We start from the raw sequence: 8,629 nt of genomic DNA, 5'->3' as shown, positions 1-8,629 counted from the left end.
CCGGCCGGGACCTGCCTCTGGAGCGGGAGCTGCGGGCAGGTCCCTGCCTGGAAAAGGAGAGGGCCTTGGAGACCTGAGCCCCACGCGTCGCGGCCTCTAGGACGCGACCTCCGGGGACAGCGGGCCTTGGGACACCGGTCCCTGCTCCCAGGAGCGAGGCGGTCCCTCCGAAGTGTCCGTTGGCGGAGAGTCCAGGAGACCAGGAAGTTTCTTCCCTCATAGCTCATCAGCCTCACCTGGCACGTGTTCGTCCAGTGCACCTTTCTTTTGCAGAACAGTCGGAAAGTGAGAAAGTTTGTACAGAACTAACTTTGGCGTAGTTTGGAAGGAAGGAGAAAAAGCAAAAGTCTGGGCTCGTCCGGGATTTGAACCCGGGACCTCTCGCACCCAAAGCGAGAATCATACCCCTAGACCAACGAGCCACAACAGCAGAGGTTTGCCCATGTTTCCTCTGAACATTACTTTTCCATTCACAGTTGGCCGCCAGGCTGCTCCAGAGTTCTGATACATGTGGTGACATTACCTTTTGCCTCGCAGCCCTTTCTCCCATCTTCACAAAGTCTCACCCTTTTGAAAGCTGACACGGGTTCTAGCTTCTCTTATTCTCCCCGATCCACCTTTTGGAGCCCTCCAGAGGCCGGATAGGGTGAAGAGAGGCGACTTTTCAGACCTCAGGCGGCGTGTTGGGCTCCACCGAGCACCGCCAGACGGCTGAAGCTGCGAGCTGGATCCTGGAGAGAGCCTGGCGGGGGCCCGAGGGTCCGAGCCAACCTCGCCTGCGAGGCTGTAGTGTCCTGAGCCCAGGCCGGACACGCGTACAGCTACCTCGCGCGAGCCTAACACCCTAGGGGCAGGAAATGTTGGGCCTCAACATATGGGGAGCCGAGGTCAGTGGGACGTGCGGCCGTCTGGCGCGTGTGGGGATAGTTCAGGCCCCTAAGGGAGAATGGACTTTTCCATCTCCCCACCTTTGCCTCACTTGTTTCCTGGGTCTGGAATTCTCTCTCCTAGGCTCAGCCCAACTCACGTCCAAACCTGTTGCAGTTAACTGCTCTGGCTCAAAATCTTTTTTGTAAAAGTATAAAAATATATAAAAGTTGTCTTGTAAGGGCCTCCCCCTGAATGGCTGTGTATATAGAATGCGGGCGAACACTCGGGACAAGGGTCACAGTTTAGGGGTTTTCTTTTGCAAATTGGGGCCTCTCAGCCCGTAGCGCGCAGACATGTGCATACAGCGTTTATAGACAATGTTCTTCTGTACCAAACAGTGGTCTTGGGTTTTCGAACCGTAGACTTCAGGCAGCGATCTAGGATCAAATAGAAGCTAAAAGAACACATGTGAGGGAAAATTAAAATTAGCTCCCAGTCCTTCCAATTCGCTGCCAGAGTTGGCTCGCAGTCGCCTCCTCCCTAGAACCTGTGCCGAACAGGATCCACTTGTTCACACATGCTTGGTGAAGCTCAAACTCTTTCTTTGGGACAGGAATAAGGTCTGGACAAAGAAACTCTAGAAGACCCCCCAAAGAAACAAGAGAGCGATGGATTCTTGGGTGACACCAAAATTGGAACTCCTCCTTCGAGCCGGAATCGAACCAGCGACCTAAGGATGACCGCACGGGGAGCGCACTACAGTCCTCCGCTCTACCAGCTGAGCTATCGAAGGGAGCACACGTAGCGCCTCTCCAGAGTCACCTATTCAGGACATCCATAAACAGAGGCGCGTGGGAAAAGATCCTCTGCCAGCGAGCGGACACTTCAGAATCACAAAGCCAGCGTGTGAAAAAAGTCCCACTTCCGCAGTTCTGGGGACAACCCTTTTAGAGTGGGATTCCCCTCTTTCACCCAGAGGGTTCCAAAGCAGGGCCAACCCATGAGCTCTTCACAGGCACCCCCAGGTCCCTTGCATCACGTGGCCGCGCGGGGCGGGGGCATCTGCTCGCCCGGGGGCCGTTGGCTGCGGCGGTGGGAGACGCGGTTCTAGCCGCGGAACCCGGCGCCAGGCGGAGGGCGGGACTCGAGACTCAAGCCGGCGCCCCTTCCCGTTCCCTCCCTTCCTGCGCTCGCCTCCCAATCCAGGCGCGGCTGCACTGGCGAGCTGCAGCTCTCTTCCGTTTACACGTCCACAGACTCGGGGAGGCGGAGGATGTGGAATATGGCACGTACGGGTAAGCCCGTTGTTTCTGGGAGAAGACTTCTGGAGAAAATATTTAAAGGTTTTTGTAAAGAGGAATCCACAGTTCCTTTGAGTCAGTAACAAACTTAGTGACCCAAGTCTCCACCTTACTTTTCCCGCTGGCATACTGAAGGTGTTCGAAAACCCACTGAAACGGTACACCTTGGTGGAGTGCCCACACTCCAGAACCCCTCGCCCGGACAGCTCCTCCCCTTTGGCGAGGGGAGCTTGTTCTGGGCTCCAAGCCTGCCAGACGGTTGGACCCCATTCTTTTCCCCCACCGCCATCAGCCCCGCTAGGGCTCCCGCCGCCCTCAGAGACGGCTTTCGCCGCCTGGTCAACAGAGTCTGGACTTCCGCGGGGCAGGCAGCGCTTCCCGCCGCTTGTAATGGCCTCCGCCACAATCCAGGCAGCAGAGCTGCACTTGCGCAGTAGCGCCTACGAGGTGGCTTCTCTGCGTGGTTTATTCGGGTTGTCAGCACTGCGGCGAGAAGATATAAGGACCGAATTTCGTCGGGGGTCAAAGTTACTGGAGAGAGAAGGGGTCCAGGAGTGAGAGAGACTTAAAACAATAAGAAAGAACAAGCAGGCCCCAGCGAGATTTGAACTCGCGACCCCTGGTTTACAAGACCAGTGCTCTAACCCCTGAGCTATAGGGCCTCGCGGGCTAATGTCTCGCTTCTTTCTTTGAAAAGGAAAGTTTTTAATGCTGGTTCTTTGTTAGAGGATCAAGTGTAGGAGGCAGATCAAATCCGAATTTCGTTTCAATCAATTTACTTTTGGAATTCGGTCAGCAGGCTCCTGCTAGGGATAACACGGTGTGAAGGCCAGTAACAGCAACCACCACTATTTTAAGATTGGAGAAATCTGCTTAACCCAACACAATCTAACACAGTGAAACAGTCCACCTCCCCGCCCTCACACTGAAAATTAAGAGGGGAAACCAGGCGTAGAGGAAGTTGCCTACCATGGGTCTCTCAGCTGAAACTGGACCTTCCCACTGATTTTCTCTGTGACTCAGGATGGCCGCCGACTTTCAACCGCCTACCTCAAGTTCCTTACATGTAGGGACCTTTCTTACAGCTTGAGTTTCCACGCCAGAGCAAGCATTTAATTCGTTATTTAATTCATTTCTTCATTCAACAGACACTGACTGAACTCTAATTCTGTGCTAGGCACGAGAAACAAGGCATCAGATAGGGTCTTGAACTTGAAGTCCCTGTCATATAGTCTTGTGGAATAAAAGAACTTTACTTTTTTATGAAAGAGAACAGTGAAAAGTAGCTGTGCCAGGTGTGAGGGGGGTAGTGGACAGGGCTGAGCTTTGCAGATTCACAGTGAGCCATCACAGAGGCAGGCCTTCAGGTGGGGATGGGGTTTGAGCTGCGCTTCGAAGGGAGATTAAGACACAAGTCTGGGGGCGGAGTGATCTCTGGTACAAGAAAATATATGAGCAAAGTTGTGAGAAAAACTGAGGCATTTAAGGAGCCAAGGCAGAACAGCGGCTGGGGCAGATGTCTGACCTCCTGGAAGCATGGGAAGGTAAGACAGGTTGGTAGGAGACCAAGAGACTTTTGGAATGAGGTTACGCCCTTTAAAAAATTGAAAATGGAAACTCACCAGGCATTGATATGCAGAATGAATTGAAAGGAAGAGAAACCAGAGTCAGAGGAACATCAGAGACTGGCCACGGTACAGGTACTCAACCATAAAGCTGCAAGAGGGTGACAGTTATGGGACTGGAAAGGAAGGAAGGAATGAGGGAGAGAGAGGGAGAGCAGATTCAGCTGAAGTTAAATATGAATAAAGAGTCAGTCCAGAGTCAGGGAGGACTCTCAAATATTATATCTCAAAAAAGCAAGATGATATTTTCAGAGGGGGAAAAAAAAGTCCAAAGGAGAGATAGGTATTTGGAATGGACAGAGGGGTGAGTTGCTGGGATTTAGGTAGGCTGGATTTGAAGTGAGATGGGAGGAGTTTATGGGAATTGTACAATAGCTAGAATACTCGTGTCCTGAAGTCCACAGATTAATAGGCCATGATTAGATCAATTTACATGAATTATCCACTGAGTTAGAGCCTCTAAGAGTCATGTGCTCTTGAAGGAAGAGAGTACAAAAGGAAAACTGAGAAAGTCTGAACATGAACCGAATAGCTCTGTTGCAGGCATTTGTCCTATAAGTGACTCCCCAACATTTTTGAACATTGTCCTTATATTTGGTAATTTCACATAATATAAGTCTGTCTTAGAAAACTTGCTTTCCCAGCTGGGTGGACATGTGACCTAGGTTCCACCAGTAAGATTAATCCAAGGAAGATTTCAATTTAGATGTATAAAACAGGAGTGAATGACACCAGAGGGAAATCCTATGTTTTTTCAATGGTGAGATAAAGGGCTTTCGTAAGTCTGTAGACTGTTATCTTTCTTCGGGTTGGGAAAATTCTTGGTCAACTTTTCAAATGCTGTTTTGCTATATTTTTCTTTCTTCGTTTATGAAACTGGAGTTAAACCTTCACACCTCGTCCTTCATTTCTTTTAACTTCTCTTCCATATTTTCTTTTTGTCTCTCCAGGTTGCATTCTGAATAACATACTCGTAATATACTGCTCTCTACAGCTGTGTTTAATCAGCTGTTATATCTGCCTACTGAGTCAATTGTACTTATAAATTCTAATTTTCAATTCTAGAAGTTCTATTTTATTCTTTTTTAAAACTATGAAGCCAAAAATTTTTCCAATTTTACTGAGATATTATTGACATACATCACTGCATAAGTTTAAGCTGTACAGCATAATGGTTTGACTTCCATACATTGTTAAATGATCACTGCTTTGGCTTAGTAGCATCCATTATCTCATATAGATACAATAAAAAGAGAGAGAAAAAAAAAGAAAAAAGTTTTCCTTGTGAGGAGAATTCAGGATTTATTCTTTGAGCGATTTTCACATATATCCTAGAACATGGGTAACTGTAGTCATCAGGTGTCCATTACATGTACTTAAGTACTTATTTATCTTGTAACTGGTAATTTGTACCTTTTAACCACCTTTCTCCTATCCCCCTCTCCCCAACCCCTGCCTCTGGTAACCACAAATCTGATCTCTTTTTCTATGATTTTGGGGGGGAGGTTGTTTGTTTTTGTTTTTAAATTCCACATATAAGTGAGATCATATAGTACTTGCCTTTGTTTGACTAGTTTCACTTAGCATAATGCCCTCAAGGTCCATCCATGTTGTCCTAAATGGCAATATTTCCTCATTTTTATGGCTAAATAATATTCATATATTATTATATTACATGTTGTGTGAGATATTATATATTAGATACTATATATTATATATAACAACTTCCTTATTCATTCATTTGTCAGTGGACACTTAGGTAGTTTTCATGTCTTGGCTGTTGTAAATAATGCTGCCATGAACATGCAATTGCAAGTATTGTTTTAAGCTAGTGCTTTCAGGGGTGCCTGGGTGGCTCAGTCAGTTGAGTGTCTGACTCTCGATCTCAACTTAGGTCTTGATTTCATAGTTGTGACTTCAAGCCCCTGTTGCCCTCTATGCTGAGCGCAAAGCCTACTTAAGAGAAAAAAAGGGAGCAAGTTGTTACTTTTGTTTCCTTTGGGTATTTTCCCAGAAGCAGAATTGTTGGATCATATGGTAGTTCTGTTTTTTATTTTTCTGATGATTCTCCATATTGTTTGCTATAGCGGCTGTACTAGTTTATAATCCCACCAACAGTAAAGCCAAATTTTGTAATTTCCTATTCCTTGCAGACATTTACCAGCTTGTTTTTTATTTCTTTAAACATAGTAATTATATTCATTTTAATATCTATAATGGATAATTCCAATAGTATTCTATCTACTGTTTTAGGTAATTCTTACTCAAGTCACTTTGTTTCACTTTGTTTCCTTGTGTAATTGGTCTTTTTCAATGAGCACTGCTCAATGTCTTTTCAAAATTATATGCAGTGAATTTTGGGGGCCAAGATGAAGGAGACTTCCTGGGGAAAAAATGTGTATATATATATATATATGTATATATATATATATGTATATATATACATATATATATATAGCTTCGGTTTCTCCCAGGCACCTGGAGCACCATCAACCTGAAAGGACACTAAAAAAATGTTAGTGGCCAGTCATTTGCTGAGCCTCCAAGATGATGTTACCAAGCTGTAAATCAGGGAGAATGGAAACCTGCAGTCACAGCTTCTCATTCTTTCTGTTTTCCCTTGCTAAGCTCAGCTGATTTCTGCTGAGCTCCATAACCATTATTGGAAGTAGGAGGATAGAGGTAGGTTTACTTCTTGTTCATCTTATGGGAACAGCTCTTTAATATTACGAATTTAAACTTAATATTTGGGGAGAGTGTCTCACCAGACTTTCTATTTTTGCTAGGTGCTGGGTCTTGACATCTGTCCCTCTTGTTTCTCCCACCCAAAGAGGCTGCCAAAATTCTAGCCCAGTTTTGCAGTAATTAGCAAGTGTCTTCAGAGCTACAAAGGTCAATGCTTCCCTTACCTCTCAGATTCTGTCTTTTGTTTAGATTCTGGCCTAGTCGTTGCTTACTACCATTTTAAGTATTTTGATGCTTTTAAGAAGATTTGGTAAAATCTTATCCAATATTCTTATCATTTTTCCTCAAAGAGTTTGGTCCAAATTAATTAGCCCACAATTACTAGAAAGGACATTAGAGTTGGAAGAGCTGTAACATCAATCATATTCTACCACATGAACTGAGAAGCAGAGAAGGCATTACTGTAGGAAGAACACAAGGGAGAGCATGGGGAGGTGATAGTGAGAGAGGGAGCCTGCCTGCACACCTTCTGAGTCCCTGGCTGTGGCCCACTCCAGAGGCCTCAGCATGCTCCACTTTTGGAATCTATGAGATTTTCCTGGATCCTTACAGAAATCCTCCTTTTTTATTTCAGCAAAAATTGTTTTCAACTTAAAGACTCTCAAGTACCCTAAAGTGCTCTCAGTCTGTGCCTCTTTACCTTATCGCTTTTGTCTTCTAATATTCAGATCAACATTTACCCAATGACAGGTGTATATTGACAACAGATCTCTGTTCCAGTCAACTTGATCCACTTATAATTCCCCAAACAGAACTCACACCTTTTTCAGTTGTGATCATTTGCTTATCATTTCTTCAACTAGAGTGATTTCCCCTTTCACCTTACCTGTCAAACACTACTTATCCTGGAAAGACCATCTCACTGTTCTAACTCAGAAAGCCTTTGCTGTTTACCAAATAGATTTCATCTCTTCTCTCCTCTGAAATCCACGATACTTTTTCTTATCCTTGCTGTTCTTTCCATTTCACTCCCACTCTCAAAAGACTGAAGAGGACAGATATAATGGAGGTGACCCATGGCACCTAGGAAGCAAGCATCCAGCCTGACATTACCCACTCAACATATATTCAGTTGCTTATGAAATTATCAAATTGTTCTGTTCCCCTTCCCATATTTCTTCATCTTATATGAAAGACTGTCAAAAGATAACACATATTTTGATTTTATTTTTTAGTCTTCCAGACCTACTTCTAAGTTGTGGTTTCCTATCTATTCCTATTTTTCTTATTTTACTTTTTAAAAAAGATTTTATTTTTAAGTAATCTCTACACCAAGGTGGGGCTTGAATTCACAACCCTGAGATCAAGAGTTGCATGTTCTACCAATGGAGCTAGCCAGGCACCCCACCTGTGTCCATCTTTTTGAAAATGCAAAGAAAGACACAAAGAAAGAACAAATGAGAAGGCAAAGAAAAAGGGAAGGAGATTCTAGTGCACTTAGCTATAGACTACTAAGTTTATTTTGTTTTAAGAATCATATGCAAAAAAGTAAAAAAAAAGATTCATATGCATTAACGGGGCACCTGGGTGGCTCAGTTGGTTGAGCATCTGACTTCTAATTTCAGTTCAGGTTGTGATCTCATGGTTTGTTGAATGGAGCCCATGCACTGATGGCAAGGAGCCTGCTTAGGATTCTCTCTCTCTCTGCCCCTTCCCACAAGCATGCATGCTGTCTCTCTCTCTGTCAAAATAAATAAACATTAAAAAATCATATACATTAATATAACGTCCTCAGCTTATACCTCAGCTCCTTGAAGGGAAGGTTGTATGGTTCATACTTCTGAGTCTCCAGCTACCTAGCCAAGAGACCAGCACATCTCAGGGCATTAATAAGTATTTGAAATGGAGAGCTAACAAATGCAGATATATGTGCAAAGAAAAAAGGATATCATAACCCACAGAAATCTGGACTACCATGGAATCTTTTACTTTCCTCTTCCTGGAATTGTTGGTAAAACAAACACTAAAAATCTCCAAGGGCATTCCAGCTCTCATACAGTTTAAGTGTAAATTCCAGGAAACCAGGTGGTACCTGAATTCAGGTGCCAATTCTCATATGTATGTGGTCACTAAATGGTGTGCCAGATA

At 44.6% G+C, this 8,629-nt stretch overlaps 1 protein-coding gene and 3 non-coding genes across 13 annotated transcripts in view; 1 reads left to right on the top strand and 3 right to left on the bottom strand.

Annotated features, from left to right (window-relative positions):
- Positions 1-350: 350 nt before the first annotated feature.
- TRNAP-UGG lies at positions 351-422 on the bottom strand. The gene has a single exon. It is a non-coding gene; the product is annotated as a tRNA-Pro (tRNA).
- Positions 423-1,572: 1,150 nt separating this feature from the next.
- Positions 1,573-1,663, bottom strand: TRNAY-GUA. The gene is given in 2 exon segments: positions 1,573-1,608; positions 1,627-1,663. It is a non-coding gene; the product is annotated as a tRNA-Tyr (tRNA).
- A 274-nt stretch (positions 1,664-1,937) lies between these two features.
- The window catches only part of RNASE9 (ribonuclease A family member 9 (inactive)), a 194,018-nt gene continuing 187,326 nt past the window's right edge, over positions 1,938-8,629 (top strand). For all 10 annotated transcript variants that reach the window (XR_006218715.1, XR_006218716.1, XR_006218718.1 and 7 more), the window contains exon 1: positions 1,938-2,165. The gene's annotated coding sequence lies outside the window, so the exon portion shown is untranslated. The remainder of the gene's footprint in view (positions 2,166-8,629) is intronic.
- Positions 2,761-2,833, bottom strand: TRNAT-UGU. The gene has a single exon. It is a non-coding gene; the product is annotated as a tRNA-Thr (tRNA).

Source organism: Panthera tigris, chromosome B3, assembly GCF_018350195.1.
Source record: "Panthera tigris isolate Pti1 chromosome B3, P.tigris_Pti1_mat1.1, whole genome shotgun sequence".
NCBI lineage: Eukaryota > Metazoa > Chordata > Mammalia > Carnivora > Felidae > Panthera > Panthera tigris.
The sequence above is the reverse complement of the archived record's forward strand: the minus strand, read 5'-3'. Positions and strand labels throughout refer to the sequence as shown.